The sequence below is a fragment of the Xenopus tropicalis genome, chromosome 5, assembly GCF_000004195.4.
Source record: "Xenopus tropicalis strain Nigerian chromosome 5, UCB_Xtro_10.0, whole genome shotgun sequence".
Classification (NCBI taxonomy): domain Eukaryota; kingdom Metazoa; phylum Chordata; class Amphibia; order Anura; family Pipidae; genus Xenopus; species Xenopus tropicalis.
This window is the reverse complement of record NC_030681.2, coordinates 106,547,733-106,569,952: the sequence shown is the minus strand read 5'-3', so window position 1 is coordinate 106,569,952 and position 22,220 is coordinate 106,547,733. Positions and strand designations below refer to the sequence as shown.

Below are 22,220 nucleotides of genomic sequence, written 5' to 3'. Positions count from 1 at the left end.
GATTTTCAGGGCTGAATCGTCCGATATGGAGGTAGAAACAATAGGGGTTCTACCTTCACCTGAACGATTCAGTTCTAAATGCAGATTTTGCTCAAAATCTTTTGACCCACCCAGGCCCGGATTTGTGGAGAGGCCACAAAGGCCCGGGCCTAGGGCGGCAGAAGTTTAGGGGCGGCATGCTGCCCCGCCGCAAAAAAAAATTAAATTTGGCTCCCAAAGGAGCGCCTGCGCACTGGTGGGGTCGCTTTCGCGCATGCGCACGGGTGGGGAGGGGGCGATCGACAGGGGCGGCCTCGGGGCGCCCAAAACAGAAATCCGGCCCTGGACCCACCCGATTAACAAGATGACCAAAGCTTTTGTGATATCGGTCTGCTCTTCGATACACGCACCAAATATCGTACGAAACTAGGTTTTGTAAGATACTATCAGTGCGTAAATGGCCAGCTTAAGAAAGAGCTTCTGAATTTAAAACTAATGGCAATGGGTAATATAACTTTATCTTTTAGTTAACTCAGTGCCCAATATGTTTAGACAAGGGCAATGAAATGTGCTCTTAAAATATATTAGTGCTGTGGGCTGTAGTACATTTGAAGGAACAGGGTATAAGCTGGAGTCCTGGGCCCATGAGCAGTTACCTCTGTCTGATAGCTCTGTTTTTGCTTTCTTGTCCTCCACATGCATTCTACAGGGAAAAATATAAACAGAGTTAGATTTAGGGTACCCCGCTGAAGGTACTTTCATAAATTCCACGTACTAAGGGGATAAATGATACGTTTGTTGCATGTGCAACCACTGACCCTAGTCCTCATGTACATCCATCCAAACTGGGTTGACAGGTAAGCATGGATAAAGGAAATGGGATTAAGAAAGTAGTGACTGGGGCAAAAAGGTGGGGTTGACAAGTAGGGGCATGAGTTAGTTATGCTGCCTATAAAACAAATAAAGAATTGGAACATGCGCCATGTTACACTTTTATTTTTTACTAACATAAACTTTTTCAATAATTACATTTTATGACAGCTTAGGTGATGATAGCTAATAAATGGGCTACGACAGTAAGGCCTGATATAATACAAAGCAGCTCTAAGAAAACCCAAACCTTACTCTTACTCCCACATATGCTACAAGCTGTCAAATATATATTAAATATGAGTCTTGAGATTTTAACATTCAAGCTCATGAGAGGGTGCTGGGGCTTCTGGGAAGCTGGGGTAGTTATCCAACGATCTGTGGGCACATACAGTAAAAATGCAGGACTATATTAACTGCAAACGGATTTCATTTAAACTGTTCTAATTCTCTGGTTTTATTAACATGAATGATTTTGTGGGTTCAGTTTAGTTAGCTTGTAAAATGTCTGTGTTATCATATTCTGAGGGATGTTTTATTTATTCCAGTTTAATAAAGAATTTGACCATCCAACAAATTCAATCAATCGATTGTCTGGCAAAGGCTGTTATTAAGTGCCGTTAGGTTATTCAGTAATCGTGTAGGGCTTGTCTATCCCTGCTATAAGATTTCTAACAGCTGGAAGAAATAAGATAAACCCGAAGGGAGTGCATGCATGTATTGGTCCCATGTCTGCTGGCAGGCTGTTGGATTGATCACACATGCTGGGATATTGATGTACATCTCTGTGCAGGCAAATACTTTATCTGAGCGGCACTAAAGTCGCATTACATTGCTCCAAGAGCAAGTGCAATGGTTTCTCAACCTTTTGAAACTTCAGAGCTCCCCGTGGCTTATTCCACACGCACTGCATTTTTTTATAGATTGCTTTGTTTATTGCTCCAGCTGTATCCCTACAGGGCAGCCACACAATTAGTTCGACATATGCTGTATAACTCAACATGTATTCTCTGTATATTTTTTAGAATACAAGATAAACAGGTGGTTACTCAACAGATATTAAGATATTATATATTTTAATATCCCATGGTTAATGTATTTAATTGTTTTACTTGCAGCTAGATGTTTATCTTAAATCTGCACAATGGTTTCACCAGGTATAACATTCTTCTATACTACAGATTCCATCTAAATAAGGTTTTGTGTCATTCTACAAAAGAAAGCAATCAACCAGTTATCTTGACATCCATATAATTTAAAAAAGAACTGTTCAGAGAGAATACAGGTACAAAAGCAGATAAACAAAAGGGAAGCCTATCTAGAATTCAAAATCAAAATACATTTATTGAAACAGAGAGCATTTAGGAATAAGCAAGTAGATATAGAAATATGTAGAATAAAAACCCCAACAACAATAGATGTGGGGCCATCAGCTTCCCAAGGCCATTATCGGCATTAACCTTAATGAGTAGTATGTTACATAGTTACATAGGGTTGAAAAAAGACCATCAAGTTCAACCCATGCAAGTAAACCCGGCACACACAACCCACGCCTACCAATCTATACACTCACATACATAAACTATATATATACAACCACTAATACTAACTGTAGATATTTGTATCACAATAGCCTTGGATATCCTGATTGTTCAAGGACTCATCCAGGCCCCTCTTAAAGGCATTAACAGAATCTGCCATTACCACATCTCTAGGAAGGGCATTCCCCAACCTCACTGCCCTCACCGTGAAAAACCACCTACGCTGCTTCAAATGGAAGCTCCGTTCCTCTAATCTTAAGGGGTGGCCTCTGGTGTGTTGATCGTTTTTATGGGAAAAAAGAACATCCCCCAACTGCCTATAATCCCCTCTAATGTACTTGTACAGAGTAATCATGTCCCCTCGCAAGCGCCTCTTTTCCAGAGAAAACAACCCCAACCTCGACAGTCTAACCTCGTAGCTTAAATCTTCCATCCCCTTTACCAGTTTAGTTGCAGTCTCTGCACTCTCTCCAGCTCATTAATATCCTTCTTAAGGACTGGAGCCCAAAGCTGCACTGCATACTCAAGGTGAGCTAAATTACTAGAACTAGGCATAATAAAAGGGAAGCCTTTATTATCTGGCTCCTCAGATGTATAGACAGATGAAAAATAAGAGTTCAAAATTTCTGCCTTTTCCCCGTTCTCATCAACCAACTTACCCCCCCGTGATAATAAAGTTCCCACCCCTTCTTGCTTCATTTTTTTAATATTCACATAATTAAAAAATAATTTTGGATTCTTTTTACTCCTAGCTGCAATATCCCTTTCTTTTTCTATTTTAGTTTGCTTGATAGCTTTTTTGCATGCTTTATTTGCTTCCTTGTACCTGATGAAAGTTTCTGCTGTCCCAGCTAACTTGAATGCTTTAAAAGCGCGTTTTTTCTTACCAACCTCAACACTAACACCTTTATTCAGCCATAAAGGTTTTGCTTTGCGATGCCTCTCCTTGCTTACAAGGGGGATATACTGTTGTGTATACCTGCAAAGCAATGTTTTAAAGATGTTCCATTTTCCTTCTGTGTCTAACCCCATGAAAAGCCTTTCCCAGTTGACACATTGCAGAGATGCCCTTATACTGGCAAAGTCTGCACGTCTAAAATTGAGCGTTTTAGTTACTCCCTTATAGCGCTGTCTCTGCAGCATTATCTCAAAGGAGACCATGTTGTGATCACTGTTCCCCAGATGCTCACCCACACAAATGTTAGAGATGAGTTCAGTATTATTAGATATCACCAGGTCCAAAATAGAGTCATTCCTAGTAGGTTCTTGAACCGCCTGAAATAAAAAGTTGTCATTTAGCATATTTACAAACCTACTAGCTTTTCCTCTGTATCTCTGTGCACACTTACAAACGCATGGGACATGGCCACTGACCTATTCAATCTCCAGAGTTCTTGGCCATATATACTTACATAGCAGCTCTTGGAGACTGGGATGTCAATGTCCATTACATTCTTTAGAAGTCCTGTTTCATATGTGCATATACCATTGTGTTAGGTATGTTGAAGCTGCACAATCACTAGAATCTCTATTCTGACCTCTAGTGGTCTTTATTAATGAATAAGCACGTCCCCACCTATAGGTTGTTCACTAAAATTTAAACTAAAACAATAATATAGATATCAGGTATGTACATATTTACAAATCATGTTATGTCTATGCTGAACAATTCTATGTAAATCTGCACTTCAGTAGGCAGGTTATAGCACAACTGACAAGCAATTTAAAGGCAAAACTTGGTTAGGCATTTGCCAAGGAGTCAGTGAAGAGCGAGAGTGTAAAGGTATAGTGATGTTACAGGCGTAATGTCATTACAGTAATGATGACCTCTGATCCGCTCCACTGTGTGTGCCTGCACTTAGGTGGATACTGTAGTTTTCAGTGCAGACACATGGAGCAGTGTAGGGAAGTGGATCAGCTCCTCTCAGCCTGACAGAAAAAAACAGGGCTAAGAGAAGCGGATCTGCAATCCCTAATGTAACTAATGTGTCACAGTTTTCAACCAATAACCAATAAGCTGGTCAGTGTTTACCTAAAGGGCCACATCCAAGCAGTATGCCTAAGTGACAAAAGGAGCTTCCCTTTTTCAAAACAGTCCTTTACAAATTTACATGATGTTGAAAATGCTTGTGTGGCCAATAGCACCGATTCAGAACTTGGAAGTATTGATGTTTACCATGCAGATACTGGTGATAGATCTGTCATCTGGTTAACACCAAAAATAGCTGGCATTCCAGTTAAGATGGAACTAGACACAGGGTCTGCTGTTTCAATAATAACACACCCAGAATATAAAAAGTTGTTTAAAGACACACCACTTCAGAAAACAAAGCTGCTACTAAAAACATACACTGGACAGAAGATAGTGCCACTCGGAGTTTTAAATGCTAAGGTAGAGTACAATAATTTTAAAGGCCAGCTGGATTTATATGTAGTGGAGACAGGTGGTCCTGCATTATGGGGCCGGGAGTGGTTACACAAAATACCCATTGACTGGAAATCCATTAAAATGCTACATTCAGTGTCTGCTGAGAACTCCAATCCAGTGGAACAATTAAAGGCCATTTTAGCTCAGGCCTCAGAAGTATTTAAAAGAAGGCATGGGTACTTTAAAACACATCAAGGCTAATATATGCCTTGAGGAAAATGCTCAGCCCAAATTTCACAAAGCTCGTCCAGTGCCTTATAGTATTCGTCCAAAAGTAGAAGCAGAATTGGATCGTCTAGAACAAAATGGAGTCATTTCAAAAGTCTCTTGGAGTGACTGGGGCACACCTATTGTGCCTATTATAAATATATAAATACTATAAAGAGGGATGGTTCAGTTAGAATATGTGGAGATTTTAAAGTTTCCATTAACCCAGTTCTACAGTCTGATAAGTATCCCTTACCTTTGATTGAGGATATCTTTGCCTCTCTTGCCGGTGGACTAAAATTCAACAAAATTGATCTTGCACAAGCCTACTTACAAATGGAGGTAGAAGAAAATGCCAAACACTACCTTACAATCAACACGCCAAAAGGACTATACCGATACAACAGATTAGTATTTGGCATAGCCTCTGCGCCTGCCATATGGCAAAGGGCCATGGATCAAGTCCTACAAGGCATTCCACATACTAAATGTTATCTGGATGACATAATTGTGACAGGTACAGATGAATCAGAACATTTGGAAAACTTAAAGAGGGTTTTGACACGGCTGGAAGAATACGGGCTAAGAGCCAACAAAGAAAAATGTGCCTTCTTTAAGGACTCTATCCAATATTGTGGACATATTATAGATGCCAGTGGCTTGCACAAGTTTCCAGAGAAAATCCAAGCAGTGTTACAAGCACCACTGCCCAAGGATGTAACGCAGCTCAGATCGTTCTTGGGGTTTATTAATTATTACAGCCGGTTTGTGCCAAATCTTGCAACTGTGCTATACCCATTAAATCAATTGCTGCAGAAAGGTCAAAAATGGGAATGGAGTGTACAGTGTGACAAAGTCTTCAAGGAAGCAAAGACATTGGTCACATCCGATGATGTCCTTGTGCATTTCAATGCTTCTTTGCCATTAAAACTGGCATGTGATGCTTCTCCATATGGCATTGGAGCTGTGATATCTCATGTTCTCCCAGACAAAAGTGAAAGGCCAATAGCATTTGCATCAAGGTCACTCACGAGTGCAGAACGCAACTACGCACAGATAGACAAGGAAGCACTTAGCCTTATCTGGGGAGTGAAAAGATTTAACCAATTCTTATATGGCCGGAAGTTTACACTGGTAACAGACCATCAACCGCTGGTTGCAATACTTCACCCAAAGAAAGGAGTTTCTGCAACAGCTGCTGCACGTATGCAGCGTTGGGCTTTGTTTCTTGCTGGTTATGACTATGATATTGAGTTCAAGCGGACAGCGGCACGCGCAAATGCAGACGGACTGTCGCGTCTGCCATTACCAGGTCAGGAAACGTCTGAGGAAAATGCTGAATATGTTAATGTACATAAGATTGATTGTCTTCCTCTTACCTGTAAAATGATTGAGAATGAAACCAAAAGAGACCCAACTCTAGCATGTGTCTATGAAGCAACTCTTAAGGGCTGGAAGTACACGGACAAAGCCTCACTAATTCCTTATTACTCACGCAGACATGAACTGACTATACATGAAGGATGTGTAATGTGGGGAGTTCGTGTTATTATTCCTAAAAAGTTACAATCAAGAGTACTCGATGAGCTTCATGAAGGCCATCTGGGCATAGTAAAAATGAAGTCACTTGCTAGGAGTTTTGTGTGGTGGCCAGGAATTTATCAGCAAATAGAGCAACTGGCGAACAAGTGCCATGGATGTCAACAGGTACAGTCTATGCCACAACCTGCTCCAGTTCACCTATGGGAATGGCCCTCTGCTCCTTGGCAACGTATACACATTGATTTTGCAGGACCATTTCTGGGACTGATGTTTTTCATTATTGTGGATGCCCATTCAAAATGGCCAGAAGTTTTCGGCATGAAGTCTACTAGTACCTCATATACAATTGATATATTAAGAACCTTGTTTGCAAGAACGGGAATTCCTGAACAGATTGTCAGTGATAATGGTCCCCAGTTCATTTCTGAAGAGTTTCAATTGTTTATGAAACGCAATGGAATTAAACATACTACTTCAAATCCATACCATCCTGCAACAAACGGTTTAGCTGAAAGATTTGTACAAACTATGAAACAGTCACTGCGGTCAATGACAAACGACAGTGGATTCCTGCAGCATAAACTGGTAAGGTTTTTGTTATCCTATCGGAATGCAATTCATGCGACTACAAGCTGCACACCTGCAATGCTATTCATGGGCCGCAATCTTAGGTCTCGGTTAGACTTGCTGAAACCAGATCTCAGTCGTCATGTGAGAAACCACCAGTTTAATGTCAGGGAAGGAGAGAGGAGAACCTTGCGGCAGCTTAGTGTCGGACAAACTGTATTGGCAAGAAACTACAGAGGGCCTAATAAATGGCTACCAGCATTTGTCACTGCTCAGAGAGGTCCATGCAGTTACACAGTAAGAGTGGCAGACAATCTATATTGGCGTCGTCATATCGACCAGCTACGTAATACTGCAGTGACCACTGAGCAAACCCAGACTCAAGGCCTTGTTGGACTTCCCCTTACCAAGGAGGTACCCCTTGAACCCCAAACTGTGGCATCACCAGAGGCAACAAGCCCTGTAAGTCCAACAGAAATGGAGAGCACATTCTCTGAAGCATCGGTTGAACCTGGTTGTTCTGAGTATCAGGTTTCTTCCCGAGAAGAGAGCAACAATGATAGGCGTTATCCACAAAGAGAGCATCGACCCCCGGATAGACTTAACTTATAACCTGTGGCTTTTATTAACCATTTCTTTTACAGGTGTTACCACCATGAATCTGATGGGGGAGAGAACTGTTGAATATGAGATAAAGTAATTGTGCATGTTTTCTAGCTGATCTGCTGATGCTGTTCTAGGACTAGAGCCATATGTATAAGGCTTCATGTTGAATCTGCTGTTATGTTTCTCTGTTACTTTATTCTTACTGTGTTATTGAGTTAGCTTCCTGTTAAGCATTACAGAAATTACTCCAGCAGCTACTTGTCTGTGTGTTACTCTATATTCCATGGACACAACATTACCCATTATGCAGGAAAAGATGTGCAGGCAGAGAAACAGCCGGTGTGCTAATAGCACAAAGCACCTGCAGCTGCCCTGGCTGAATAGGTTTGAATACTAAAAGGCAACCAATCACATACAAAATGCCATCTCACACCCTGCCTGTTAATATATATGTAAAAAGTGCAACAGAAATAAATGATTGTATAAAAAATTGCTATAAATAGAAGTTGCACGTATTGCCCTTTGCGTTTAACAATACTAAGTACTAATATTCAGATTATCTGCCCTGTTCATGAAATGTATTATTTTTTGCCAGTCTTTTTTTTTTCCAAAGACAGGTAAACCCAACCAAATGTAGCTGTATACATCAAAAAGCAGCTAACTAACTGGCATCCTATTAATGAGTAAGTAATTGCCATATTTGTCAGGGGTAGGCAGATTCCCAGGGGGTGACTTCAGCAAAAAGGAAGGCTTTGTTGTTCTCTTTCGAGTAACACTACTAACAGACATTTTGCCAAATAATCTTTGAGACTGGAAACATCCAGATTCTATTTATGTTTTGCTCTCCCCTGAGAGGAACATGATGTACTGCTTTTAAGGATCACCAGCATGAACCCATCTTTATTTAGCAGCCTATCATGATACATTTGCAGTTATTAAGATTAATGTGAGGCAAAAACACAAAATTGTTGTCATATGATTTTAATGTTTTCTACTATAACATTAAAAAAGTCAAGCTCTTGCAAATAAGCTTACTATGTCCATTGCATAAATAAATAGTGGATATATGTTTAAGACATACATTCGGAATTGCAAATGTCACCTGGGTTTGTAATGTATTAAAAATGTGTTATTTTTATTAACACAACATTGTGCACATATAATGACAGTTCCTGGCACAATGGAGCTTGCAATCTAATTTGCCTGTCATAAGAACATACACTCACAAGAACTCACATTTATCATCAGCTTGGTTCATGGTTAAGGCAGGCAAGATTACCTGCCATAAGCATGATGAGTCCAAATAAGCCCTTAAATGATGGTTCAAAGATGTGGCATTCTACATGAGCTACAGGAGAGCTACTGAGGAGATTGTAGACAGAAGGCTAAGACACAGAATGGAGAGCTGCCTGGGTGCAGATGCACGGAATAGATATTCAGTGCCAATATTCATACTCACCCATTTCTGCTCTGAAATCCATTCTGTGGGTCTGCACCGAGACCAATGCAGTGCTTGGTAATGCAGACACAGAAGCAAGCAGAGGCAAGCAGTTCAGCTGTTTCTCGACCTGCATTAATACACAGGCCAAAAAACAGCGACGTGTGACTGCAGCCTTAGTATAAAACCAGAACTATTGAGGACATTGTAGCAGTTATGTCTGGCCTAAAAAAAAAAAAAAAGAAAAGACCTAAGAGAGAGACCTGCAAGGTAATGGCAAACTAATGAATTTTACAAGCATTTGCCATATTTGGATGTTGGAAAGCAACAAAACTGTAAGAATATAAAATAATAAAAGGCACTAAGTTTGCCCAGGTGCGGTAACATATAGCCACCAATAGGATAATTACTCTTAAACAGTAATTGCTATCTACTGATTGGTTGCTATAGATTACTGAGTCAAGGCAACCTTAGGGGCCTTACGGGCACTAGGCCTTTCCAAAATTGCCCTTGTTATAGCTACCTGCAGAGGCTATTTGACCTTTAACAAGAGACACAATATAATATATGAATTCACTGCTTGATAAAGTATATAGGGTATTAGGTATCTTCACAGCACCAGTCATATATCACTGGGGCAACTCAGCTTGTTATAGCTGACTCCTTAGGGCGTTTAGCCTTTTTGAAGAGCCAACAACAACTACAAGTCAATATGACAGGAGAATGGATACTTGATATAGCTAGCTGCATATGAGTACTGGGCCTTTCCATAGCAACACTGAAATATCTCTGGGGAATTACTGTTTTATATAGAAAATTGCATTTGGCCTTTCCCCATTTTGAAACTCAGTAGGAAATCATTGCCTGCAAGCAAATCAGCAGAGTGTCTCTAACGACACTTTTTGCTAATGTATTGGTGTTGCTGTAATAGGTGTCCTAATAATGTATTTTGACTTCATTTCAGTAAGTAATAATTTAGCTAGAAATAGGCTTGTCTGAACCTGGCTTGGATTTGTTATCAAGATTTAAAAATTGCAGACTTTAAAACTATTTCATTATCATTACACCTATTTCCTATACTATCCAGCACTGTTCAACTCCCACAAAACCCATATTATCTCAGCCCTGTTTGTTTTTAAAGAGTTCACTTGGCAGTACAGTAAATCAACTAGGGATCATGCCCATGACACCCTAGCATGGGTCATAGTAGAACTGATTCTGGAACTGCATATTATTCGGGCCTCACCAAATTGTTTTTGTCATTTTAATGTGTCTGTATATATGCTTCAAGTAGTTGGGTGTTAAACAAAGGGAGCCCTGTAATTTTTAGATTTTTACAAGGCTTTTTGAATTGTCAGGGGGCTCAGAGTGCACAATTTTGTTGCACAGAACATTATTTTACTATGGCAGGTCCTGGGTATAGACAAAGAAGAAAAGGATAAAGCATTTGGTTGGTGGGGCAGGGTCAGCTCATTTCTGTCTCTGTCATTCAAAACATACACAGAAAATTGTTGAGTCAACAAGCCCAGATTTTTATGAGGACACAGCACTTAAGCAAATAAATATCAGCACACTCAAATATAAAAGCAAAGGCTGTTTTGTTTTCCACTTTTCCATCCAGGATTTGTTATTTCATTAAACTGTGGTTGCAAAAGAGCACCCGGATGCAATTCCTCCTCCCGTATTTGATTCCTGGCACTGGTTTTCTGACAGGAAACATAAGTGTGTTTAACCTAATCCCTACTCCACCATAATATCAACCACCTATCTGATAAAGAGCTGAATCCTTTATTAAAAACTGCTTTTCCCTAAATCATAAATTACAGTCAAATGAATAATCTGCACTGTATAACCCCCTGTGGCACACAAATGTGCTGGGAAAAAGCTGTATAGTGTGGATATCTCAGTATACAGACCATTGTGTGTATAACTGATGAAACTGTGCAGAGGCAAAAAATGTTCTCTGTTTTACTGGGAGTTAAGATAACAAAACTTTGTAATGAATGTTTGACTTTTCCTTTGAAGTAAAGTCAGTACAAATCAGTAAACGGTATTATAATAACTTTCTACTAAAGTGGTAATCAGCCCCAGAGAGTCAAATTCCATTTCAATAGCCTTAATATTCTACAGTGGTTTCTTATCCACAATACCAACAAGTATAAGGGATTACTATTCTAACAGATACAGGAAAGCCAAACCCAATTTAATTTAACAGTCAAGTATGCAGATTTTTGTAAATAGGATGGTGAGTGACTCACAAAATGGAATTCCACCTGCTTCTGGCTTCCCCATTAGACTAAGGGAAGGAAGGCTTAAACTCATAAGGTTAATTAACAAACAGACGAACAACTGCAAAGTGTTAAAATGGACACATATTTTACAGGTACTTCCGTATAACTTGTGCCAAGTGCCAATGTACCTGTTCATTTTGTTCTGAATCATTCAAATTCATTTGAAGCTGCAACAGAATCTATAACACGTCCAGGCTATGCCAATAACACTTGCAGGCATTCATGCTTCTAATTATCTAGTGAAGGCAACTATAACTTTTAGGGAATTCTTTGTTCCAGGGTCCATAAATGTGTTCTGTAAAGGTGCTTGAGACTAAGCAAAATCTGGGTGAGATTCTGTAGAATTCAGTGGATATGTAAAACTGTAAATAAGGGCAGGGAAACTAAATTCCATAAAAGCCATCAAACACCATTTTGTGTCAACTGCTTTCCACACCCCAGTGATTAACACTTTCCTATTCCTTTAACTTTGTAAAAGGAAAACTATACCGCCGAACAATATTGCATTAAATAGCTCATACGTAAAACCCTGCTTTATATAAATAAACCATTTTCATAAAAATATACTTTTTTTAGTATGTGCCAGCCATTTTAAGAATTAAGGGCCGGCCTCCTGGGATCATAGAATTCACAGTGCACACAAACAAGCCAAGGCACACATACATGCTAGGCCCGATCAGCCAATTAATGGACAGAGTTCTGTCTTTTACTCCCACACTACTTCCTGTTACAGTTAGAGCTGCATTATTTCTGGTCATGTGACCTCTGAGGGAGCACACAGCCCATCACTAAATGGTGGATCAAGGGAAAGGATGTAAAAGGGCAATATTTACTGAGATATATATTCCAGTTTTGTAAGATTCTTTTATAGGTAATTTAGGTCATATAAACTATCTGTTGGCTAAGTAGAGTTTCTGGGGGTATAGTTTTCCTTTAAATTGTTTGTAGTCACTTATATTACTGTGCCTTCTAACAGACTGCATGCTCTTTTACTTTTCAGATTCCATTTAATACAGAATTCACCTGCCACATATGGTTTCATTTTACTAGGAATTCCTCTTACTGCACTTCAAATATTATGTAAAGCTTTTTACATTGTTTTTTGCCTGCCTCCGAGACAGCCCTGCTTATCCGCCTTCAAGCGTCTGTGAGTAACTTAAATATAAACTAAAATATACTTCTCTTCTAGTTTCACTTTTTTAAATAAACTTGCATAGTTTCATGGTACCGCTACCACTTCTAAAGTTTATATCTGTGTCAGTTATCAGGCCATTATGCAGCTACAGTAAAGCCACACTAGTTCCCCCAAATAACACTACAAAAAGTCATATGGGTTATGTAATAAAAGACATAATAAAAGACTGAGGCAAGTATTTCCCAGTGTAGCAACCAATCAGCAGGTAGCATTTAATAATCACCTGTTTAAATGCAAATATCTTATTGGTTGCTATAGGTTTCTGCTCCTGGGCACTTAGAGGCTTTTATTACATGTAAGGTGCCTTATTTTCCCTGGGTGCTCCAGGTAAGTCCCAACTATATGAACTCTGGCCATCAAGCTCCATTTAACTAACCCTAAATATTGTATAAATGTAATAAGGAAATTGTATAGTAAACTTCATTTGTGCAGTGGCTGCTAAAAATGATTGAGCTTGAAAGCATAGATAACATATGGTTATACTAATTAATAATGATAAAGTACATGGCTTCAAAGCCAGTTCCTAATCAAAGTGTTGTATTAAAGAATCACATATAAAATCCTGGCTCCATTATATCCGTTTATTAAACTTTATCCGGCCACATTTTAAAAGATTCTGTGTATGTGAAAAAGTAATGAAGAAGCGTTAAGGATTACCCAGCACATGGCAGGTTTCACATGAGCATCACGCTGATTCCAAAGGCTGCATTCCTCTTTGGCCACAAGAAAGCGTCCAGCACAAAGTCACAGCTGTACTGTTAGTTTGGGATTTCCTGTTTACTCAAAGCAAACGGAGTGCATGGAGGAAGTCTGGAGGGGACGGCAAGTTTGATGTTTTCCTTTATAACAAAAACATTCAGTATGAAAGCCTTCAAATAGATTTTTTTAGGATGCTTTGGTTATCAACTGGGTTTGAAACAGGCTAATATTTAAGAGAAAAAAAAAGTTTGGTCCATAGTTAAGAAGTGCTGGTGAATTTTTGGCCTAATGTATATTTTGGGATGCCTGTGAATGCTTTTCTAATATCACAACAGTCTAGAGTTTTATTAAGACAGAATAAGGATCATTTGCGATGGATGGGTGCACCACCTAGCATCTGCACCTCCCCACTCTTCAATGCAACAGGATGCTGCACCCCTGTACCACTCAGCCACAGAGGCTCTCTCTTTGCCTCTAACAGTGTGTGTGAGTGGAAAACTGATGGGCCGCCATACTTCATCTTAATTCTCTGCTTACATGACAGACCCCGGCTGTACCCCAGATACATACTATTCTCCACCTGCAACAAATCTTTAAAGTTTTACTACAGGGCATAAAGATTTGCAGGTTTCAGGAACATAATAAGTGAGCCGCCATGTGTCCAGGTTAATTTTGTGTTTTTATTCTGATGTTGATTGAGTTTGTTGTAAACTGCCACAGTATTAATAGCCCATTTTCCCATATATTTCTTTGGTAAAAGCAGAGGTTGAAATGTATTGGCACAGTGCCTAAAATAGTGAGTTCTTACTAATGATTATTGTATATGACAGTAGAAATGAATCCTCTAGACACAAAAAGCTTGAATGTGTTTACCACTAGTGATAGGCAAAATCCAGGCCAGCCAGGCATGGATTCGCAGGTAACAAAATGCGGCACATAAAAATTTGCCGTGTGTCAAAAAATTGCTGCCTGTGTGAAAAAATTGTTGCCAGTATCAAATAAAAAAGTCACGTGTTAAAAAAATGATGCACGTCAAAAAAAGTCATGTGCATCAGCATTTCACTCTCTTATACATGTCAGGCCTTAATGGAGATGGCAGCTTACAAGCAGGGGGCAGACTTTTGTTGTCTATTTTAAATGTTTTCAAATTTTCCACTCTACCTTTATTCCTCCTGACAGTATGTTTAGATAATGATAAAAGGTATGCTTTCATTTTAACATATTGTTTGTGTGTTGAGTAGGTTTGTGGATACATTTATAATGTATATATTTTGGGTCAGCTATTGAAAATAAAACATGGAAGATTCTTTTGTAACAGGGTGAAAGTTTATTCTTAAAACTAATTTGTCAATACTCAATAGGACATCTAGCTCACTTATCTTGCAGAGGTGACTGCTCTAAGAATTATAGTTTTTAGATGTTTAGGGTAATGCCCCACAGAGGGAAAGCAGGCATTTTCATTCCAACCTCCAATCGTCCCATGCTTCTCTCTGAAAAAAACCCACCAGGCTGAGAGCAGCGGAGCCAACACTCCATTGGACCTTACCTTAAAGAAGTAGATTTGAATGGCTCCAAAGCATGCAGAACTAGGATAAAGTCCCGAGGAGGGGTTCTAGGTTAAATTGGCATAGGAATAAATGTGTTAATAAATTTACCACAAGAGGTTCTTTAACCAAAGGTTACTCACAAAAACCTGATGAAGCAGACATCTAAAAGTTTGTACTTGTAGCTTTACCCTTAGTCAGACCTGCTTGTTTTATTCATGATCTACATTTAACTTTTGGCACTATTTCATATATACAGAAAGCATGAATTCAGCATCCTTTAGCAATTATTTTTTGACCACAAAGATCTTGTGATTGGTACAAAAGAGCCACAGCTATGGCAGCTATAAATGACTGCTTTTACCATGAAGTCAGATGTTACATTGATCTCATGTAATGCATCTCTGATCCTGGCTCTACTGATATTATTCGCTAATGCTTTATCAACATTTGGATATCCATTAGCAAGGCAAATTGTATCAGTATATTGTTTTTTTCCATCTGGGGTGGGGGGATTGAACAAATGTATTAACTTGCATAATTATTGACCCTAACAATAATGGGGCAGAGCCACATCCAAGTGAGCACATTGTGCAGGAATTATATGTTAGTATAAATACTACTTCATAATTCATAATTATGGATTTTTACTATACTGTACCACCTTCATCATGGATTAATGGAAAATACTGTATTTTTCAAATGTGCCCCTTAGGGACAGATTTATCAAAATGTGAGTGTAGAGCTTAATTCATAAAAATTCACCCACATTCTATTCATTCCTATGGGATTTTTAAAAGAGTATTTATCCAATAGCAATCAATAGAACGTGGGTGAGTTTTTATGCATTAAGCTCCAAACTCACATTTTGATAAATCTGCCCCTTAGATATTAGTTCCTCACTGTAGTCACTGGGACTAGCTGGCCCCCCATGTTAAGATTTTTGTCTCCCTAATGACCAATTTCAGTGCGACCAGACAAATTTAACATCTGTGGATTTTTCATCCGACATTGGTCAGAAAATTGATTAGGCAGTTTTTTATCGTTAGCAATTAGATTTGCCCATTGTGCAACTGTTTGCAGGACCAAGCAGGTAGTTTCCCTACCTTCAACTAGGCAATATTGCTATTGATGGATAAATCGTACTTTTGAACAATCTTTTCAAGATAATCTTGGTCCTACGATAATGAAAAGATCTTATTGTATATGGCCAGCTTTAGTTTTGGTCTTTATTTAAGATATCTGCTCTGCAAACGAATAGTGGATCTCTATATCCTTCCTCACTGTCCATTTATTCACTTTACTGAGTGATGTGAATCATAAAAGATTTGTTCTTTTGTCTGGCAATGGAACTGGTAATGTGGTGAGAGCTCTGACAGAGGCAGTTTGGCTAGAGGGCTGAAAAGATATAACTACCTTATCCCTTGCTTTGCCTAACACTTATCCAGGGTTTATAGCCACAGGGTAGGATAATAAACCCTACTGTATAGTACTATTCTTTTTTTATTTACTGCAGTGTATGTCATGCATAAGTTGAAAGATCCCTGCATAAGTTAAAAATCAAGCTAAACAGAGGCTTACTCAGAATTTCCAGTGCAACAAATATATATATATATAGCATTGCTGGAAAGCTGTTTTACCCATTCCATGACCTTTTCTCTGATCTAATTTCACTGTTTCCCCTGCTTGACTTACCCTGATCATATCTCTAGATGTAAGGGAAGAACACATTCTGAGGCATGACAGTTACACATTAGTGGAATATTCTGGAGAACATATTTTTTTTGCAATTCTGCATATCAATGCAGATAGATCTTATTATAAGAAATTATAGATTATTAAATATAGACCTGTCCACTGCAAGGATGAGTGATTTCCTTCCTTTGATTCTGTTACTGTATGGTTAAATAAAACCTTCTTTCTAAATCCCCAAATGAAATCCAATAAAGTGCTAATTTACTTCCAGCACGTGCCTTGTAGCTAAACAAGTCACTGGGCAAATTATGCTGTCCCCTTAAAATGTTTCACTATCAGCCTGGGATTCTGGTAATTGGCTCTCGCCAGCTCCACACCATGAATATTTCATGAACAGCTAAAAGCGCCTGTTCCTTTTTTTTCTTTTCTCTTTCTGCAGGTTGTGCTGTTCAGCACCAAAGTAAAGATCTTCTAGCTGCTGGAAGAAAAGTAGTCTTTTTCAGTTATAATAATAATAGCAATACTAGTCTAATGATAATTACAAAATAGCATTCCTGCTTTCTTCTGGTTTTATCCATTTAAATCTATTATTTATGGTGGCAGCTTATGAGTAATCATTGCAGATCCAGTATTTTTGCACAAGGCATCTAGAGGCAAGAAATGGGCTGCAGTGCAGCTTCTCCTGCACAGATTACCTGTGTCTATTAATGACAGCAGTAGGTAATTTGACCATGGGTGTGATCTGCCAAGCTAACATTTTAGTACCCAAATGTAAAGAATACCTTTTGCTTTAAAGGGCACGGTTACCTTAAAATTAACCTATAATATGACATAGACAATTGCAAGCTTTGTTCTCTAGCTCACCTGTTTGACATTTAGACTGATATCTGGATTTCATTAGACCTGCACAACGAAGAAGTATTTCAATGTCAGATTTTAAAATGAATAGGGGACAACCTTAACAGAAAATCACTAGATAATAAGAATCATTTGGCTTCACAATAAATCAGTTTTCTGTGTGATTGGGTTATTCACAAGCTAGCTAAACCCCAAAGTCCCTACTTTCCCACTGCAGCTCCAAAAGACAAACCTGAAAAGTTTGTGAATTGTTTGTAGTTGGGAAAAGTTTGTGGGCTTGTGCAGACTGAGGTTATGGTCGGCATAACAGGCTATACCTGAGATGGTTTTGTTGACTGGCCACAATTATGCCATATTTAAATTTCAGGTCCTGGAAAAGCAAAATTTAGATCAAATAATTTCTAAAACACACATTTTAAAAGATTATATGTTCTTACCATTACTTAAATGTACACTTTGCATTAAAGTGATTGCTCGTTAAACCACTTTCATTAAAAGTACTTGCATCAAAATGTGCTCTATGCACTTTTGTATAGTTGCTGTTGTTCCTGCCTTTTATTTACGTAGGGGAACCCTGGGGCTACCAACACCTCCTGATTGTGACTGATTTGTGATGAGACGCGCGTGCAGTTTGGCAGACACGTCACTATTGCATCAGGTGCAACATCCCCTTTGCAACCGCAGTGGCGCTGGAATGTTGAGGAAAAAATGCTGCATTGAGAGAAAAAACATGTTGATTACAGAAATTAATGAGCCCTATAATTACACATGGGCAGGGAGTAGACTCTGAAACAAAATGATGCTCCTTTTCCATTTTTACTAATTTCCTGGTAATGGTATTCTTAAAGTTTCTTTAGTTCTGTGCTGTCATACTTCTCTCATTATGACAGCCCTTGCCATCTCTAGCTCTCCAGCAGGCTTCCCATAAAGGGCAATATTCCTTGACGTTCCCCACTGTACACATAGGTGCTGTAAATTATTTTTGCATTCTTAATCACTAGACTTCAGCCATATTTACAGGCGCCTGACAGGGTATCCCACTGAGTGCCTGTGTGTGTTTCCACCACTTCCCTTTCCCTGCAATGATTCAAATGGCTTTAGTCCAGAAAAAGCATTAACAGAATTTTAGATCAAACGAGACAGAGTTTTTTTCTACTTAGCAATGGGGACTTTCTACCGGGAATAAAAAATGAGAAAAAGTTCATTGTCATAAAAATAGAGGTTATCACCACAGGGCACCTTTGGATTTCATGTTGTGTGAATAACAAGCACATGGTAATCACAGGTTGTGCTTTCTGCCTTTTTCTCTTTTCGTTTTAACACATTGCCTGTGTTACAGGCCCTAAAGGCCATGCCAAGACTCACAGTGCCTGTCTACATACAATTCCAAACACAAAGCAGATTGCCATTAAGTTTTTCCACACTTGATTAAACTGCAATACAGGTGATCTTGCTGGGAAGAGCTGCATACCATAAGATATGGAGTAAAGTGAACCAAAAACAGTTGAAATTCACATGACTCTAATTCTTGTTAATAACAGTAGGAGGCTTTTTTTTGGATGGAAACATTTGGAAGCCACCTACAGGGCAATGTAACAAAAGCTGTTAACCAAAAAATATTCACAAAGTGAATGTCTTTGTGCAAACAAATTTTCCTTTGCACAAATTTAATATAGCTGTTGTATACCCGGAAACTGTTTAGGGACCACTTCTACCAATGGAAGAAAAATTGTGAATTTTATAACTTGCACCAATGCGCAATATACGGTATGTAATACATAATCTCCAAAAGATTACGCCACCTTTACACTATGTGCAATTAAAATTTGTAATGGAATAACTGGCTAAGGAAGGATGTTACATTGCAAAATGTGAATTTTTATCATTTGTTAATATTTTTTTCCATTTAAGATGTTTATTAAATTACCCCCCCTATACCCTTAAAGGAGAAGGAAAGGTAAAAACTAAGTAAGCTTTATCAGAAAGGTCTATGTAAATACAGCCATAAGCACTCACAGAAACGCTGCACTGTGTCAGACTTCCTGCTCTCAGAAGGGCAGGGTACGAATTTGCTCAGTTTTCTCCTCTCTCCCCCTCCGTTCTCCACCTACCAACATCTCTCGCTCCCTCTCCAAACTGTACTGTGTAATCTGAGCTACAAGCAGCCAGATCTGCAGCACCAACACTACTGAGACCAAGATAAAATGGTAGCTGCTATCTAAACAAACAGAGGGAGCTTCTAGGGCTGTTTACTCAGGTATGGTAAAGCTTTCTGCAGAATAAATATAGCGTTCTAGCTTGCACTATTGTGGCTAATCTATTGGCAATAAAATGACAACATGCCTTTCCTTCTCCTTTAATGGGACTGCATTAGACAAATCCATAATGGAAAAAGACCTGTGAACATTTGAAGATTATAAATTTGGCTGTAGCAAACCATGGCAGCCATCAGCTGCAGGGACAAGCAAGGTTTTGTGCTGTATTAAAAGGGGCATAGATTCTTTACAGAGCACTGGTAAGGCCCCATTTAGAATATGGCCCACAGTTTTGGTCTCCAGTGCTCAAATGGGATATTACTAAATTAGAGAGGATCCAAAGAAGGGCGACTAACATTTTAAATGGTATGGATAAGTCAAGTTAGGTTTGTTTGCATATGTAGCGGTAAATGTTCCATGAATTTTTCATTAATTCCTAGCACAAACTAAGACATTATATGCATGAGAAGGGTCTGCAGTAAAACTCTCTAAGCACAACAGTAGGCCACTAGGGGAGCTCTGCTTATTGCTGCCAAATGTAGGTATTGCTAATATGCAGACAATGACTTTGTACACACAACATGGTTGGACCGTTTACTTTTCATATTTGTATTATGAATTGTCTCATCACTACTTGTAACCCAACAGTTCCCCAAGGATTTTCTATTTAGCCACAATAATTTGAGGGCAGTAAGGAAATCCTAAATAAGCAACATTTCTAGAATACATATCCCATGGTGCCGTGCACATTGTCAAACTTCTTAGATACTGTTAATGACAGTAATGAATTTGTCTCAACTTGGTAACCCAGTTCTAAACAATGCTAAGATGCTTTTACGATACACGGTGGAAAGAGTTAATGCATTTCCCATCATTGTACAGATATAAAAATACCCAGTGTATTACTGCTTGCTATTTTTTCTTGCCCTTTTACTGAAATACAGCCCACTTTCTTTAAGGGAAGCGTACTAGCTGCATGCATTCACTTCCCCCTCTCTATGCACTATAAATATCAGCAGCTCTTCCAATTACAGTTCCCAGGTTGCAGTTTAGCTCAGAAGTAAAGCTCCAACCCAAGAAGCTGCTCTGTTCCTACAGGATTTATGATATCTGCAGGCTCTTATTGAATCATCGCCCTCAGTATGAGAATGATGGGCGTGTGTGTTCTGGAGGGAGAAACTATACAGACAACTAAACTAGTTAAAGTAAGCAAAACATTATAACATTAAGAATGTCCAAAATAATGAGAATAAAAGGATAATGCATACACAAACACAAGGTCAGTCTGTTGGCTAGGTTTTTCCCAATGTGAAAACAAAATCACTAACTTGCTACCTCATGTTTGTAGGCCACCTTCTGCAGGGTTCAACCAAGATGGCTCCATTGGCCTCACAGGCCACAAAACCTTCTTGATGTGTTGGTCTCTTTGTGGCACCTAGTGGAGCAGAACTGATACATCATATCACAGCTACATTCCGCCCTTTAAATCAGGCTACACTTTGAAAAACATAAATAAGCCATTTTGATAAATGACTTGTTTTTTGTTCTTTTACCTTTTTATTTTGCTTATTTGTGCAAGTTAAGAAAATATGTTCCCTAGCAGTGTTTTCATCACCAATCATCATCAAGATCCAAACATGGAGTAGCTCAGTTGCCCTATTTGCTGTTTAGCCCAAGAAACAACAAAACAGCAGACAAAAAGTTTGTCAGCCCCATTCATTGAATTTATTGATCATTGCAAGCTTTTAGGCTCCATCTTCAGGTGTGCTCCAAATACAACAACCACTGATGGAATCCCTGTAACATGCCTGAAGGAGAGCCAGCGAGACAAAGAACTCACAATGCTTGCGATCATTTCAATATAGTTAGCCGTTAATGGTGTTACTTTTATTTTTTCTTTTCTGGTTACCCTCCTTTGCAAACCTAAAGTTATCTTTGCCCTTAACCTATCCATGGCTACTGGCACTTTATAATAATGGGCAGGGTTACCTTTGGGGTTTTTAATTTTGGCAGTTACATAACACATCATACAAAAGGGGTCAACAGACTGGCTCCCTATAATTTGAATATACTCTGATTCAGTGATCCTCAACCAGTGGCCCGTGAGCAACATGTTGCTCACCAACCCCTTTTATGTTGCTCCCAGTGGCCTCAAAGTTGGTGCCCATTTTTGAATTTCTGACTTGGAGGCAAGTCTTGGAGGCATAAAGACCATGTGTGCTAAACAGAGCCTTTAGTAACCTCCCAGTCCACATTGGGCTGCTAATTAACCAATCTAAGTCTTATTGGTCACTATTGGTACTAGGAAAGATTTTGTGCTTGTGTTGCTCCCAAACTTTTTTTTTTATTGAAATGTTGCTCACGGGTAAAAAAAAAAAAAGGTAGGGGGTCCCTGATCTAATATATATATATATATATTTTACAAGTACAGTAGAGGGGATTATAGGCAGATGGGGGATATTCTTTTTTCCCATAAAAACAATCAACGCACCAGAGGTCACCCCT

The 22,220-nt window shown here is 39.0% G+C and overlaps 1 pseudogene; it reads left to right on the top strand.

Moving 5' to 3' along the window:
- The first annotated feature begins 4,989 nt into the window (after window positions 1-4,989).
- On the top strand, window positions 4,990-7,892 carry LOC105947297 (annotated as a pseudogene).
- The last annotated feature ends 14,328 nt before the right edge of the window (window positions 7,893-22,220 follow it).